The 17,315-nt window shown below is 39.4% G+C and overlaps 1 long non-coding RNA gene across 1 annotated transcript in view; it reads right to left on the reverse strand.

Moving 5' to 3' along the window:
• LOC134321075 (uncharacterized) overlaps positions 1–16,261 on the reverse strand; it is a 36,126-nt gene extending 19,865 nt beyond the window's left edge. Inside the window, exon 1 of the long non-coding RNA XR_010013782.1 lies at positions 16,173–16,261. This is a non-coding gene — a long non-coding RNA (uncharacterized LOC134321075). The remainder of the gene's footprint in view (positions 1–16,172) is intronic.
• Between the last annotated feature and the right edge of the window lie 1,054 nt (positions 16,262–17,315).

A 17,315-nucleotide genomic window follows, 5' to 3' on the forward strand; every position in this document is an offset into this window, starting at 1 on the left:
AGCTCCCCAGTGCCAGCAATACTCATGCAGCCCAAGACCATGATGCTACCACCACCATGCTTGACTGTAGGCAAGATACAGTTGTCTTGGTACTTCTCACCAGGGCGCCGCCACACATGCTGGACACCATCTGAGCCAAACAAGTTTATCTTGGTCTCGTCAGACCATAGGGCATTCCAGTAATCCATGTTCTTGGACTGCTTGTCTTCAGCAAACTGTTTGCGGGCTTTCTTGTGCGTCAGCTTCCTTCTGGGATGACGACCATGCAGACCGAGTTGTTGCAGTGTGCGGCGTATGGTCTGAGCACTGACAGGCTGACCTCCCACGTCTTCAACCTCTGCAGCAATGCTGGCAGCACTCGTGTCTATTTTTTAAAGCCAACCTCTGGATATGACGTCGAACACGTGGACTCAACTTCTTTGGTCGACCCTGGCGAAGTCTGTTCCGAGTGGAACCTGTCCTGGAAAACCGCTGTATGACCTTGGCCACCATGCTGTAGCTCAGTTTCAGGGTGTTAGCAATCTTCTTATAGCCCAGGCCATCTTTGTGGAGAGCAACAATTCTATTTCTCACATCCTCAGAGAGTTCTTTGCCATGAGGTGCCATGTTGAATATCCAGTGGCCAGTATGAGAGAATTGTACCCAAAACACCAAATTTAACAGCCCTGCTCCCCATTTACACCTGGGACCTTGACACATGACACCAGGGAGGGACAACGACACATTTGGGCACAATTTGGACATGTTCGCTGTAGGGTGTACTCACTTATGTTGCCAGCTATTTAGACATTAATGGCTGTGTGTTGAGTTATTTTCAGAATACAGTAAATCTACACTGCTATACAAGCTGTACACTGACTACTCTAAGTTATATCCAAGTTTCATGTCTATAGTGTTGTCCCATGAAAAGATATAATGAAATATTTGCAGAAATGTGAGGGGTGTACTCACTTTTGTGATACACTGTAGAAGCACTTTGTACTTCTACAATTACTGACTGTAGTCCATCTGTTTCTCTACATACTATTTTAGCCTGCTTTCACCCTGTTCTTCAATGGTCAGGACCACCACAGAGCAGGTATTATTTGGGTGGTGAATCATTCTCAGCACTGCAGTGATACTGACATGGTGGTGGTGTGTTAGTGTGTGTTGTGCTGGTATGAGTGGATCAGACACAGCAGTGCTGCTGGAGGGTTTAAATACCGTGTCCACTCACTGTCCACTCTATTAGACACTCCTACCTAGATGGTCCACCTTGTAGATGTAAAGTCAGAGACGATCGCTCATCCATTGCTGCCGTTTTAGTTGGTCATCTTCTAGACCTTCATCAGTGATCACAGGACACTGCCCATGGGGCACTGTTGGCTGGATATTTTTGGTTGGTTGGACTATTCTCAGTCCAGCACTAACAGTGAGGTGTTTAAAAACTCCATTAGCACTGCTGTTTTATATCCACTCACTAACACACCACCACCACCACCATGTCCCTGTCATTGCAGTGCTGAGAATGATCCACCACCTAACTAATACCTACTCTGTAGTGGTCCTGTGCAGGCTAACAAAGCACACAGAGAAACAGATGGACTACATTAAAAAAATTAAATAAATATTTTTATTCCTCACATTACACAATCACAAGAAGCCTGATCATATAAACACAAGGTTCGGCTCCTACTGTTCCTTAGTCGCTGCAAAAATCACAGTTCGTTAGACTGAGCCTCTATATCCCTAGGATACCTGTTTCTGGCTGACGAAAGTAGAACCCAATGTGATCCAAGTCAATCTACAGACTTCAGTATGTAAGAATCCTGGATCAGCAGTTTGACATACTGTCTGGCACCTACAAATATAACCGGTTACTAACATGGATATTAACTGAAGCGCCTGACCTATGAATGAATGCACTGTGTCACAGCCACATGACAGACTGGCTGGACAGTAACATAAATTAGGTGGTGTTCCTAATAAATTAAACGCTGCACCTGTGTGTTGCATTTTAGTGTTTGGATTGCAGCTTGATCATTTAAACACAAGGTTCTGTCCACACTGTTCCCAAGTTGCTCAGAATCAGAATTCATTAGACATAATTCATTAGACTGAGCTATGTCCACTAGAGCCCTTTTTTTTTTTTTTACTCACTACTGGTTTCACACATCACAGGTTGAATAGTATGAAAAATGCAGCAGCTGTACTGCCACAGCTGACACACACTGGTCATTCGAACATGCAGCTTGACAAAAGTTTCAGGACGCCTACACGTCACACCTACAGGCTCTTTCATGACATCCCATTCATTTTTGCCCATTCATCCGAACCCAAAGGCATTCGATGGGGTTGAGGTCATGGCTCTGTGCAGACCAGTAATGTTCTTCTGCATCAGACTCACCCCACCCTGCCTTCATGGATCTGCTGTGTGCACTGGGGAGCAGTCATGCTGAAACGGAAAGGCCTTCCCCAAACTGTTTCCACAAAGCTGAAAGCATACATTTGTTCAAAATGCCTTGGTATGCTGAAGCATTAAGAATCCCTTCCACTGGAACTAAAGGGACTAGGCCAACCCCTGAAAAACAACCCAACCGCAATATTTCTCGTCCACTAAACTATACAGTTGGCGCAATGCAGTAAGGCAGACGGTGTTCTCCTGGCATTCACCAAAAGCAGGCTCATCTATAAGACAGAAAAGGGTGAGGTCACTCCAGAGTCCAGTGACTGTGTGCTTTACACCACTCCATTCTACACGTGGCCTGGTGCTTTGGTATTGTAAAGCTTGTACGCGGCTGCTCAGCCATGGAAATCCATCCCAGGGTTTTGCTGGAAATAAATATTGTTGAGAAGTAACTGGATATAAATAGGAAAAAGACTCTTGGCATGCTAGTTTACAGTATATCATAGTGGTGAGCATTTGTTGAGAAGTTCTTTCAAATGTATTGAAAAGAAAAGACACAGTCAAGTCGAAAAAGCTGCACAAAGACCCCAGGCCAGATGTTATACATGCTTATATTTAAAAGTAACCGTTTCTTACTTGGAAGCCCATGCTATGACGCTCCCAAGTGCTGATGTTAATGCCAGAAGAGGTTTAAAACTCTGCAGTTACTGAGCCAGCAGAATATTTGTAACTTCTAAGCACCATGGACAGATTTCTTTGGTACAAAGGTTACTGTTTAAAAATGAGTCTCAGCGTGGTTCCGAAACACTTCCATTTTTCAATAATAACACTCACAGTTATTCGTGGAATATCTTGAAAAGAAGACATTTTTGGTTGCAGAAGTGGCATAATACAACTGTTATAGTACTACACTCGAATACAGTGAGCTCTTTAGAACATCCCATTCTTTCACAAGTGTGTGTAAAGGCAGACAGCATGGCTAGGTGCTTGATTTTATACACCTGTGGCGATGGTACTGAATGTAACACGAAGTTAAGAGATGTTTGCCAATATTTTCCTTAGTGTCCCTATTGTCCATATACACTGATCAGCCATAGCATTAAAACCACCTCCTGGTTTCTACACTCACTGTCCATTTTATCAGCTCCACTTACCATATAGAAGCACTTTGTAGTTCTACAATTACTGACTGTAGTCCATCTGTTTCTCTACATACCTTTTCAGCCTGCTTTCACCCTGTTCATGGTCAGGACCCCCACAGGACCACTACAGAGCAGGTATTATTTGGGTGGTGGATCATTCTCAGCACTGCAGTTACACTGACATGGTGGTGGTGTGTTAGTGTGTGTTGTGCTGGTATGAGTGGATCAGACACAGCAGCGCTGCTGGAGTTTTCAAATACCGTGTCCACTCACTGTCCACTTTATTAGACACTCCTACCTAGTTGGTCCACCTTGTAGATGTAAAGTCAGAGATGATCGCTCATCTGTTGCTGTCGTTTGAGTTGGTCATCTTCTGGAACCTTTATCAGTGGTCACAGGATGCTGCCCATGGTGCACCGTTGGCTGGATATCTTTGGTTGGTGGACTATTCTCAGTCCAGCATTGACAGGGAGGTGTTTAAAAACTCCAGCAGCGCTGCTGTGTCTGATCCACTCATACCAGCACAACACACACTAACAAATAACCACCATGTCAGTCTCCCTGCAGTGCTGAAAATGATCCACCACCCAAATAATACCTGCTCTGTAGTGGTCCTGACCATTGAAGAACAGGGTGAAAGGCTAAAAAAGTATGTAGAGAAACAGATGGACTACAGTCAGTAATTGTAGAACTACAAAGTGCTTCTATATGGTAAGTGGAGCTGATAAAATAGACAGTGAGTGTAGAAACAAGGTGGTCATATTATGCCCCATCAATGTAGTGTTTGTGTATTAAACCACTAATGGTGTCCAAACTTTGTTCAAAGAAAGTTTGTATAAAAATCACTTTGCTAAAATCATTTTTAGTAAGTATTATTTAAATATGAAAAACTAAACGTTAACTTTAGCACAACTGACTGGCATTTGGGACATTTTTTCCCTTTAGGATTTAAGCCAAAATCTTTAAAAAATAAGCAAATAACTTATAAGCAAAATATCCTAGTCAGGGTTTTGTTGGAAAGAAATATTTTTGGAAGGTAACTGAACATAAATAAGAAAAAGACTCTTGGCATGCTAGTTTACAGTATATCATAGTGTTAAGTATTTGTTGAGCTTTGTTGAGCCAAGTCGAAAAAGCTGCACAAGGAACCTAGGCCAAATGCTAAACATACTTTTCAAAGCTCAAAGAGGAGAAGATACAGTGTATCACAAAAGTGAGTACACCCCTCACATTTCTGCAGATATTTAAGTATATCTTTTCATGGGACAACACTGACAAAATGACACTTTGACACAATGAAAAGTAGTCTGTGTGCAGCTTATATAACAGTGTAAATTTATTCTTCCCTCAAAATAACTCAATATACAGCCATTAATGTCTAAACCACCGGCAACAAAAGTGAGTACACCCCTAAGAGACTACACCCCTAAATGTCCAAATTGAGCACTGCTTGTCATTTTCCCTCCAAAATGTCATGTGATTTGTTAGTGTTACTAGGTCTCAGGTGTGCATAGGGAGCAGGTGTGTTCAATTTAGTAGTACAGCTCTCACACTCTCTCATACTGGTCACTGAAAGTTCCAACATGGCACCTCATGGCAAAGAACTCTCTGAGGATCTTAAAAGATGAATTGTTGCGCTACATGAAGATGGCCAAGGCTACAAGAAGATTGCCAACACCCTGAAACTGAGCTGCAGCACAGTGGCCAAGATCATCCAGCGTTTTAAAAGAGCAGGGTCCACTCAGAACAGACCTCGCGTCGGTCGTCCAAAGAAGCTGAGTGCACGTGCTCAGCGTCACATCCAACTGCTGTCTTTGAAAGATAGGCGCAGGAGTGCTGTCAGCATTGCTGCAGAGATTGAAAAGGTGGGGAGTCAGCCTGTCAGTGCTCAGACCATACGCCGCACACTACAGGTGATCAAGGATGTTGGGTCGCTGTCGTTCTGCCTCTCTTGTCCAATCACTCTGGTTTGGGTAGGAGAGGTGGGCGCTGATGTCCTGTGAAAGCCTTCATGACCTTGTTACCTGCTCGCTCTCCCTTTTAGTTATGCTGTAATAATTAGGGCTGCCGGAGTCTAAAACTCTCTGTAAAACTGTTTGTCAACTAGCATTGTACATTATTAACTACATTCTCTGTTGTTTTACCCAGAGGGCATTCTGATGGAAACCTGTTTACCCGCCGAGGTTAAGGATTAAAGTCGAGACTGCCGGGACAACGATGCTGCTCCTGTCAGATGTGACGGGTCTGGAGTAATTGCAACGACAAGAAATCACTACAGACTTTATTGAAGACTAGAGCGGATAACAACTCTATTATTATTTAATTGTTTATTTATCTATTTATTACCACTGTATGACTTTTAGATCATTCAATTCTGTGTTTGTATGATTTGTGTAAATCGTGTATTTATTTAAAGTATCCTCCAGACCACCCAAGAAGGATGGGCCCTGTTGAGTCTGGTTCCTCTCAAGGTTTCTTCCTGTAATTTTCAGGGAGTTTTTCCTTGCCACAGTCGCCCTCGGCTTGCTCAACAGGGGTTTTTGTATCTGTTGGTCCTGGATTTTGTAAAGTTGCTTTGAGACAATGTATATTGTAAAAAGCGCTATATAAATAAAGTTGACTTGACTTGACTTGACTACATCAAATTGGTCTGCATGGCTGTCACCCCAGAAGGAAGCCTCTTCTGAAGTCTCTACACAAGAAAGCCCGCAAACAGTTTGCTGAAGACATGTCAACAAAGGACATGGATTACTGGAACCATGTCCTATGGTCTGATGAGACCAAGATTAATTTGTTTGGTTCAGATGGTCTCAAGCATGTGTGGCGGCAATCAGGTGAGGAGTACAAAGATAAGTGTGTCATGCCTACAGTCAAGCATGGTGGTGGGAATGCCATGGTCTGGGGCTGCATGAGTGCAGCAGGTGTTGGGGAGTTACATTTCATTGAGGGACACATGAACTCCAATATGTACTGTGAAATACTGAAGCAGAGCATGATCCCCTCCCTCCGGAAACTGGGTCGCAGGGCAGTGTTCCAGCATGATAATGACCCCAAACACACCTCTAAGACGACCACTGCTTTATTGAAGAGGCTGAGGGTAAAGGTGATGGACTGGCCAAGCATGTCTCCAGACCTAAACCCAATAGAACATCTTTGGGGCATCCTCAAGCGGAAGGTGGAGGAGTGCAAAGTCTCGAATATCCGCCAGCTCCGTGATGTCGTCATGGAGGAGTGGAAAAGCATTCCAGTGGCAACCTGTGAAGCTCTGGTAAACTCCATGCCCAGGAGAGTTAAGGCAGTTCTGGGAAATAATGGTGGCCACACAAAATATTGACACTTCAGGAACTTTCACTAAGGGGTGTACTCACTTTTGTTGCCGGTGGTTTAGACATTAATGGCTGTATATTTAGTTATTTTGAGGGAAGAATAAATTTACACTGTTATATAAGCTGAACACAGACTACTTTTCATTGTGTCAAAGTGTCATTTTGTCAGTGTTGTCCCATGAAAAGATATACTTAAATATCTGCAGAAATGTGAGGGGTGTACTCACTTTTGTGATACACTGTACATAATTAGTTATTTCTTGTTTGTTTTTATTAATTTAAATATGTATATGCCATAGCACAGTATGTAAAGAGAACGGTATGACAGCAAAACTGAAAGTAGTCTTTAAAATTTATCTTTGAAAAGCCTTTTGGAATTGTCTTAATAAATGCTCAGCTAAGTCATGGCAGTTGGCATTTAAGTAGTTAAAGTAGTTATGTAGGTTACCTGCGATCTTTAAAAGTATTACAAACTGTACAACAAAATATAAGCAGCTGATTTACTTTTTTTTACCATTATACCATACTATTTAATCCCAGGTCCTAACATACTTGTCTAATTCTAGCTAAATTTAGGTTAACCCAATCCAATGACCCGTATGTTTTTGTAAAGCAGCAGGACACTGGAGTACTCAGAAAATTCACAAGGACTTATTCAGAATATAACACTGGGATAACTCCATATCAGCAGTAACTGGAATCAAAGAAACTGGGTCCCAGGACACTAAAGTACAGTGGCAGCTGTCAGCAGGCCATTTGTAGTCACATGGTGCCAACAGCCAGAGGGCCACACTCTTCTTAGGTACACTGCCCATCCCATATTAAAATGATTAGGGTCCTAGTAGCATCGCTAATCTGAAGCTGCATGGCATAATTCCTGCTGCATCACTATGCCACCTTTACGTATATTTGAGTATGGATTTTAGGAATAATAGAACATGTTAATTAAAAAAGTACAACCCCAAATAAGAAAAAGTTGGGACAGTATGGAAAAGAACTTTGCTAAAACTACTTTGATATGTATTATTTAAACATGAAAAAAGAGGCTACAGGAAAAGTAAAACTGCTTTTAGGTAGTGGTGGGTGGATCGATCCAAATATCGATATTATTGATACCAACGTTGGTATTGGATCATACTAGTGTGATGGGATCGATACTTTAGTTTTACTTTTTCTCTGCTCTATTCAGCACGTTTCTTCAGTTTCGCCAGAAAGACCATGTCTGTACAGACTCACTCCTCTCACATCTTACATGCACAACTTGCTCCTCCCCTCCTGCTCTGCCTGTAATACCGTCACGCTGTTACGTTGTTAAAATCCTAACAGATATCAGTACATTGGTAGGCACTGGAGGATTGTAAGTTTTTGAATACTTTGCAGATACAGAAATTTGGGCAATTTTATGGAAATAATACTGTAAACTATACATAGGTGAAGTACGGATGCACCTTACGCACTTTGCGTAGCCTACGCACATGAATCGGAGCATGTAGTAAGGTTGTTATTCTGTGTTTTGGTGAATAAGTGCTCTTTTCTTTTGTCTTTTCTTTTGTCTTTGTGCGGACACATGTATCCGTTTGGAGGTAATACGCCCTTGATGGTAACGTTGTGAGAAAGTAAAGCACCAGAAACAAGAAATCTGAAAGCAGTATCTTACAAAAAAAAAAATGTATTACAATAATACACCTAAAGGTCATGAAAATTCATTCAGATTAAGCAATTTGAAGATGCATCTACGTTAATTATTAAAAAGTATTGGTATCGGATCGATATCGGCGATACTGGCCCTGTATTTACTTGGTATCGAAACGATACCAAATTTTGCAGTATCGCACACCACTACTTTTAGGACATTTTTCCTTTCAGATTTAAACATAAGATCTTAAATAATAATAATAATAATAATAAATTAGCTTTATCCTAGTCAGGGTTTTGTTTGGAAGAAATGTTTTCGGGAGGTAACAGGATATAAATAAGAAAGACTCTTGGCATGCTAGTTTACAGTATATCACAGTGGAGAGTATTTGCTGAGGAGTTCTTACAAATATAAAATAAAACAGGTAAATAGGTAGATCATGTCTATCTTGGGTTCATTCTGCAATGGAATAAAAGTCAAAGTAAGAAACACTTTTTTCCCATATTCCACACTGTCCCAACTTTTTTCTGATTTGGGGGTGTACATGTAATTTTGATGATGATGTTAATAATAGCATATTAATAGTTGTAGCCTAGTGGTTAAGGTACTGGACTAGTAATCAACAGATTGCTGGTTCAAGCCCCACCACTGCCAGGTTGCCACTGTTGGGCCCCTGAGCAAGGCCCTTAATCCTCAATTGCTTAGACAATATACTGTTACAGTACTGTAAGTCGCTTTGGATAAAGCGTCTGCTAAAATGCCAAAAAAGCAAATATACAGTACATTTCTACATAAGTGTTTTAAATCTTGTTTTTATTTTCATCTTATAAACATTAACTGATAATGGCTATATGGACAAAAGTATTAACTTTAGTTGTTATAGCCACACCAGACGCTTTCCTGTTTCAGCATGACTGTGTCCATGTACACAAAGCAAGTTCCAAAAGACAACATCAGTGTCTGTCCCCATTCAGTCAAGAGAGCATTTGTGAGGTCAAAGTCCTACAGACAAACTAACATTTTGTCTAACAAGCTAACAGTCCGGCGTCCACATATTTTTGGCCATATAGTGTTTCACAGAAAATTACTCTTGTTCAGACCTTAATAGTATTATGATATATTTTATATAGAAAAGCAGTCTGAATAATTTAACGATACTCATTCCAGGTAATAAACTTGCAATTTCTCTTTTTTTAAATCAATAAAACTGCGATGCCCACGGCACAGCTGGATCTATCGGTGCAAACGGTTTCGCAGAACTGTACTGGAATAATTTGTTTTCATCATGTCTCTGTCAAGACATCACAGTCTTTTCCTAGAGCACTTCCAGCTAAAGACAAAAAAAAAACCTGCACTAACCAAGCTCCATAGCAACAAGCCTGACTAAATGCAATAAATTGCACCATTGCATTGTAGCATCCAATATAACCTCTGTTTATTTCGTGTCTTTGACTTTCAGACTTTTCTTCACAATGAGCCACGTGACACTAATGTAGTTGTATATAAAGCAGTCATGTGGGCATTACTAACCTTAATACAGACTAAATAAATAAATAAATTAATTAATTAATTAATTAATTTATAAATAAATAAATAAATAAGTCAAAGCATGTTGGCTAACAACTCATGCCGGGACTTGCATGCTAATGATAAAGTTCTGAAATTGAAATTTGAGAAGAAAATGGCTTTTATGGTGTCCTCTGAACATAAACTCTAAGAATGTGTTCGAAAACCTAGTGAGCTCTCTACATAGACAGCATTTTACGTCATCCTACGTGCGCTCCTGAGAAGTAGGCTGTTCAAAATCCTTGATGCCTCAATATCCTCACTAGTAAGGCATCTTAAAATGTCAAAGCTATTTTGACTCAAGAACTAGTGAGCATCCGATGCTGCCTTAGCGGTGGATGCAATCCCAGCATTCAATGCAGCACAACTTTTCTCACAGAGAAAAAAAAAAAAAATGGTGGACGGTGTGGAGAAACGAACATTATTTTCAAACGTAAATAAATTATTATTGAATTTTAATTTGTATAAACTTGCACAAGTGTATTTATTTGCAAATTCGGGCTTGTCAGAGAATTTTACCATTTTCAGTACACGGAGGGAGATGTTAGTTGACATGCTAGTGCATTGTGCCACTCCATCCCATTGGCTTGAATGGCATGATGCTAACTGTGTTAGTTTAGTAAGCGAAAACTGATGGAATCGCTGTCTAAGTAGTGCGTAAGCCGATGACTTATTAGAATCCTCTCTACTTAGGCAGCTGCCTATGTAGGCAGTAAGACAGCAAGGCAGCTCACTAGGTTTTCAAACACACCCTAAATATTTCATGATAGGAGCTAAAGCCTGGCTGTTCCATTACAATACATACTAATGAATAATAAATGTCATGGTTGTCACACAAAATAGAGGTTCTATCGAAATAACACTAGGGAACAGTACAGTTCCAAAACCTTTGTACTTCACTTTGGTACTGTACAGTATATTAGTGTGTATTATGACAAAGGAGTTCTCTCAGCCTTTTTCTGTGAAGGTGAAAAGTGTAGATTATTCATGCCACTGTGTTTTCTCCTACCATGTAGCTATAAAGCCACACGCTTTATCAAAGGAGCATTCAGAGAAAGGCTAACACAACTGAGGTAGTAGACTGCGGTGGATTTATTTTCTTTCATTCTCTTCACTTCTTTGAATTGTTGCTCCTTGGCAGAAGAACAAGAATCAGACCCGTCAATCTATTCCAGTATGCTATGTGATATAAAGTTGGAAAAGAAAGAACACTAGCAGCAACAGGAAGCTAAATCTCCGGGATGACTATTGTGTAAACACAGTTATGGAGTAGAGGATACTTGTGATGTTAACAGGAATATGTATTGGCTTAGTAATAAAGGATTTTTCCAGACTTGGAAAATCTCTATTTGGTCAGTGCATTCTAATCCATTCACTGAATATATACTTCTTAAATCAGTCAGCCTCAAGGGTTGAGATTTCATCTGACTGTCTCTTAGGACATTGTGCTCTCCTGAGACTGCTGGAAGCAAATGTTCCATTTCCATTTGTATGGGATTTTGTGGAAATTTAAATAGGATAGCAGATATCTGGTCCATATATGTAAACACTGGCTTTTCTGCTTGGCAACCAGAGGTATTTTTATGCTTTTACTCTGTTTGGATAACACTTGTTTATCCAAAATTGTGTGACAAAGCTAGGTCAAGGGCTTTGACTTCTACCAACAAGTACTTTTACAGATCACTGGCTGTAAAAACATATATATGTGTAAAATAGCACAAAACATTAATACACCACTTTTGATCAATATGTTTGGCCAAGACAACCACTTGCTGATCAAAATAAGGCTTTTAAAACACAGTACTCTTGACACTCTGCCTAGGAGTGGAAGTGACATGCAGAGACTACACTCAAAAACAATGTGCATTTCTGAATGCAAAATACCTCAAATTGTATAAAAAGATACCCTGCAGATACTCAAAAGTTTCAAATCATTAACCTGATAACTTTCAGGCCTATTTTTATGCATTGTCCACCTGAAGCACATATGCAATTTTTAAGGCTTTTTATTCAGAAAGTTCATAAAATAAAAGGAAATTTTTAGTTTCATGTTACAAAACAAACCCTTAAAACATTAGAAGGGCCTAAAAGATTAGGGCAGTTGTAGTCCGGGAATCAGAAGGTTGCCAGTTCAAGCCCTACCACTGCCAGGTTGCCACTGTTGGGCCCTTGAGCAAGGCCCTTAACCCTCAATTGCTTAGATTGTATACTGTAAAAGTACTGTAAGTCGCTTTGGATAAAAGCGTCTACTAAATGCTGAAAATGTCAAATGTCAATTAGAAAAACAGCTAAAGGCCATGAAGTTGAAGGTGAAAGTTGAAGGTTACTATCACCACATCAAATTATAGGCCTCTAATTCTGATCTGGAGTTATGGAGGTTGAAGTAAAGAATCCATATTGGTCTCCAAAGATCTCCAAACTTCTCAACAGGAAAAAAGACATATATTGCACAAAAATGTAATATACAATACATTTGTGTCTTTCTGACTCAATGCCTTCTAGACCCACTGCAACACACATGACTCCCCTGTCTTTTCACAGCATGGTGTCAACATGTCAGAGAGATTTAGAGCACAAAACTCCCAAACTGACATGAATAACTCTGTTCAAACAAATCCCTCTTTGGAAATGAATCACAGAGCTGTATTCTTCTCTGGCAAAGTTTTATTCATATAACAGTGTCCGATTTAAAACGGAATCATGCCTAAATCATTCCCACAGGATTCAATTGGCCAAATTATGGACTGTGAGATATACATTTGGCTTTCAAGGTTGAAATAAGCTTTGAAAAACAGAGCTTCTGAATTTGCAGTTATTTTACCAAATTAAAAGCTAGAAATGCTGATTTTGCTTCAGATTAATGACATGGCAATGAAATACTCAGTCCTTATAGTTACTACAGAGTTTCAGCTTTTAACAAGCTTTTGTGAGGTCACGCAGTGATGCTAGATGAAAAGACTTGGCTCTCAATCAATGCTCCAATTTATTCCAAAGCTGATCAGTGGGGTTGAGGTGCAGGCTACTGCAGTTACTACACACTAAACTTGTCAATCCATAACTTGATGGATCTTGCATTGTACATTAAGGCACAATAATGCTGTAACAGGAAACCTTTCCCACAAATTTGGAAGCATATAATTTAGTTTATGTATTCAACACCTCTGTTAGCAATGCATGTGAGTGGAACACCTCAAGTCCTGAGATTGGAGGCGTGTCCACATACTTAGAATAGACTCATGTTTTCTGCACTTTAATGAAATCCACTCCACAGCACATATGAAAGCTGCACTGACTCACTGCTGTAGGATGGCAGCTGAATGTACTGACCCTACAGCGTGAGTTAAGAGTGCAAATGACTACCTTCATTATGCAACATCATTTCTGCAATGGATATGCACAACACTACACTGATACTGTAGTATTATATAAGCAAGTACTGTACAAATGCAAAAGGTCTTTTTACCATACAATTAAATAAATAAACATACATTATACCACATAAGAATTTAGGTAAAATAATACTGTGAATTGTGAATGTGACAACAGTCAAGGTCTGCTTTGTTTACTTTGCAGCAGTTTTTTTTTTTTTCATAAAGGAATTATAAAGAATAGAACTCACCTGTATTTTATTATAAATAACTAACAGTATTTTCTTATTAACAATTTAGTTTTTATATTTTTATTTAATTAGTTTTTACTAGCTGGTTACACAAGCTTTATCAGTTCATGAGTTTTAATGTCAAAAACATGGACAATTTTGTATCTCCAATTCATCTTACTTGCATGTCTTTGGACTGTGGGAGAAAAAGCTCCCGGAGGAAACCCACTCAGACACATAGAGAACATCGAACCCATGACCTTCTTGCTGTGAGGCTAAAAAAATAAAAGGTTATCCTAGTCAAAATGCATAAAACTTTAATGAAGGTTGTACAGTATTGTGGCAGAATGTGACAAAATGTAATGCAATAGTACCCGAGATCATTTTTAATAAGTATTGCTTGGTTTGTTTTTTCTACTTAAATAGAATGCAAAAAAAATGTTCTACTTGTTAGCAGTGATTACCCGTTGCTACACTTCCATAAATCCAAATAATGCCTAGAGTCTTTTGTACTGTAAACACTGATGTTTACTGAAGCTCAAGACATCTGCAGTTCAGTAGATGTTTGTTTTGGGATTTTTATGAGATTTTCTTAACTAATAAACACTTGCTGTTTTACAAAGCAATATGTAATTAGTTTCTGAACTTTTTCGGACAGATTTTAGGTATAGGTGACCAAAGATTACAATGCCATAGCTATCTATAAATTCTCTTACAACACATTACAATTACAATGTCCTATTCATTTATTTTGGGTTATATCTTTTGTAATAGTGACTAATGTTGTAATTAATATAGTTTTAGTTTAAATAAAGGAAAATTATGCAAAAGGACTCAAAGTTCAGAACAAAACCACTCCACAGTACTCAGCAAAGTTGCACTGACTCACTGCTGTAGGATGACAGCTGAATGTACTCACTCTTCCATTTGTACCAAGTGTGTAAATGACTACTTTATTATGTAACATCATTTCTGCAGCAGATATGCACCACACAACACCACTGAAAGAATACAACACCACATAGGATAAAGAAATCAATACCCTTTGACAAAAAGCACAGCCTTTTCAAACTACTGTAAATCAAATAAAAAAATAGAAGATAATCAAGTCTGACCTCTGACAAGCTGCCATTATCGGGCCCCTTAGCAAGGCCCTTAAGTCAACTGATTGCAACTCGGTTACAAATGTATGTTACTTTGAATAAAAGTCTGCTAAATGCCAGAAAAATGTACATTTGAACAAGCCAGACATAGAAAACTTACTGGAAATTGAATAACACGACAAACAAGAGAATCTACCAATTAATTACAAAACTGGTTTAGTGTTAACCCAACACTTTTTAAAGTTGTTTCCACTGTCTTTTGGTTCATCTGAAATGAGCCTGGACTTAAAGAACTTGGTGGCATTTCTGTATAGAACTAATATTCAGCTTTCTCTTTGTGCAAGAGTTTCAAGTTGCATCTCTTGATGTAGCGACGGACTGTGTTAGGTGACAACAGTTTTCTGAAATACTCCAGAGCCCATGTGGCTATATTTATCATACTAGCATGACTGTTTCTACTGCAATACCCTCTGAAGGAATCCTCTGAGCTCCCTGAATTTTTAAAACTATGTACAGTAGATGATAAAATACCAAAATACCCAAAGGGCCAGTGATAGCTCAGTGGTTAAGGTACTGGACTAGTAAACAGAAGGTTGCCGGTTCAAGCCCCGCCACCACCAAGTTGCCACTGTTGGGTCCCTGAGCAAGGCCCTTAACCCTCAGTTGCTCATTGTGTAAGTCGCTTTGGATAAAAGCGTCTGCTAAATGCTGAAAATGTAAATGCAAAATGACATGCATTCTTGCACTGTTGTGCCCTTGAGCAAGGCCCTTAACCCTCAATTGCTTAGATTGTATACTGTCACAGTACTGTAAGCTGCTTTGAATAAAAGTGTCTGCTAAATGCCAAAAATGTAAATGACTTTTTATAGGCAATGTACTTTCAACCACATTCTCTCATGAAGCTTGGTACGAAGTGCTAAGTCACGACACAAAGCTGCTTTCAACATACAAACCTTTCTGAAACTAGGGTTTGTAAATTTAAGATTCTTAAGATTTTTTCTTTAACACAATGTCTTGAGTTAGTACTTAAAAATATAAATATTCTATTTATAGGCATAAAAAAGCTATTATATAAAAAACTATTCTTAGAAATACTTTTGTTAATATTTTAAGACATTTTGTTTGTAAATTTGATCTGTAAATGTGTTGGTCTATGAACATATATGGACATAAAAAAAATAAAAACAAAAGTGGTTCAATACTTTCCTCTTACTGTAGGTCTCTGACAAGACAATCTGGCAAATTGCAAAAATTTAAATGTTTTAACACTAAATAAGAAAAAGATATACATAGATATCATATTGTCCTATTACCCAAACCCAGGTTTTTATACTCTCTTCCATACTACGTCTCTTCCTCTCTCTCACACATGTTCTTACAAGCATAATATTCTTAACCCTGATAGAGTTACTTACATGTAAATTTCGGAGTTTCTTCTTTCCTTTCTCCAGGCGACTTAGGAAGGTCTGGGATTGTGATGGTGGTTTTAGTAAAAGTCTGTCGTCCACTGACACACACTTCCTGATTGCTGCTCTGTCCCCCCACAGATCTACTCTGGGCCTTGTCGACTCCACGGGCTTCGGGATGCGCTTCACCTGCGATGAACCAGCCGACTCGCCTCGATCATATTCACGCAGGACCGACCCTGAAAGAGGAAAGCAGACACCTCAGGTGACAATTGACACCCAGAGGGAAGGGAGGGGGAGCATCGGCTTGACTGATCAGAGGAAACATTAGGAAACATGAGGATTATTACTCTTACTGTGGATTGTGCCAAAATACTAAGTCTGTTAAAGCAAATGAGTCTTGCTATTGAAGCTAGTTTTGACTTGCTCCCTGCCTTAGACTTGATCACAAAAATAATATATTTCTATCGCTTGAAAAAGTGATCCATCCCATGATTTAGTACTTACAGCCATTAGTCTGTTTGGATATCCCATCATTTCTTTAAACCTGACCAATTCATAACAATGTTGCCACCATTGTGGGTTATGGTAGGCATGGCGTATTTTTGGTGGTGTGCTGTGTTTGGAATAAACTCCAAGTATGTTTGGAGCAAACCAGAAAGTTAAATCATGGTCTGACCTGTCCATAAAACCCTTTGCCACAGGACACTAGAATCTTCCAAATCTTTCAGCATGGCACTTTTTCAGATTTCTTTCTGGCCACTGTGCCTTACAGGCCAGCTTTGTGTAAACCTTGTGACACGCACAGACCAACCAATCCCAGCCAAATAGACTTGTAAGTCCTGTTTCTTTTAGTGAAAAAAACACCAGTAAAGCTAAAGCTCCCCATCATAGTGTCCATATAACTAGAAACACACCTACACATACACACAGACACAAGATACCCGACACCTCCAGGTAAAGGGGTGTCGTATTCCGTATTTATTCAGACCAGCTGCAAAGCTGCACTATATCAAGTTCATCTCTGCTACTATCTGCTCAAATAGTAGTGTCACTGTGAGCAAGAGTGTCTAAAAGGCTCACCAATTCAAGTAACCCATGCCAAGTTCAAGATAATTCAACAAAGTCAGCCTAATGGTGCAATTATTCCAA

The sequence above is a fragment of the Trichomycterus rosablanca genome, chromosome 10, assembly GCF_030014385.1.
Source record: "Trichomycterus rosablanca isolate fTriRos1 chromosome 10, fTriRos1.hap1, whole genome shotgun sequence".
Taxonomy (NCBI): Eukaryota; Metazoa; Chordata; class Actinopteri; order Siluriformes; family Trichomycteridae; genus Trichomycterus; species Trichomycterus rosablanca.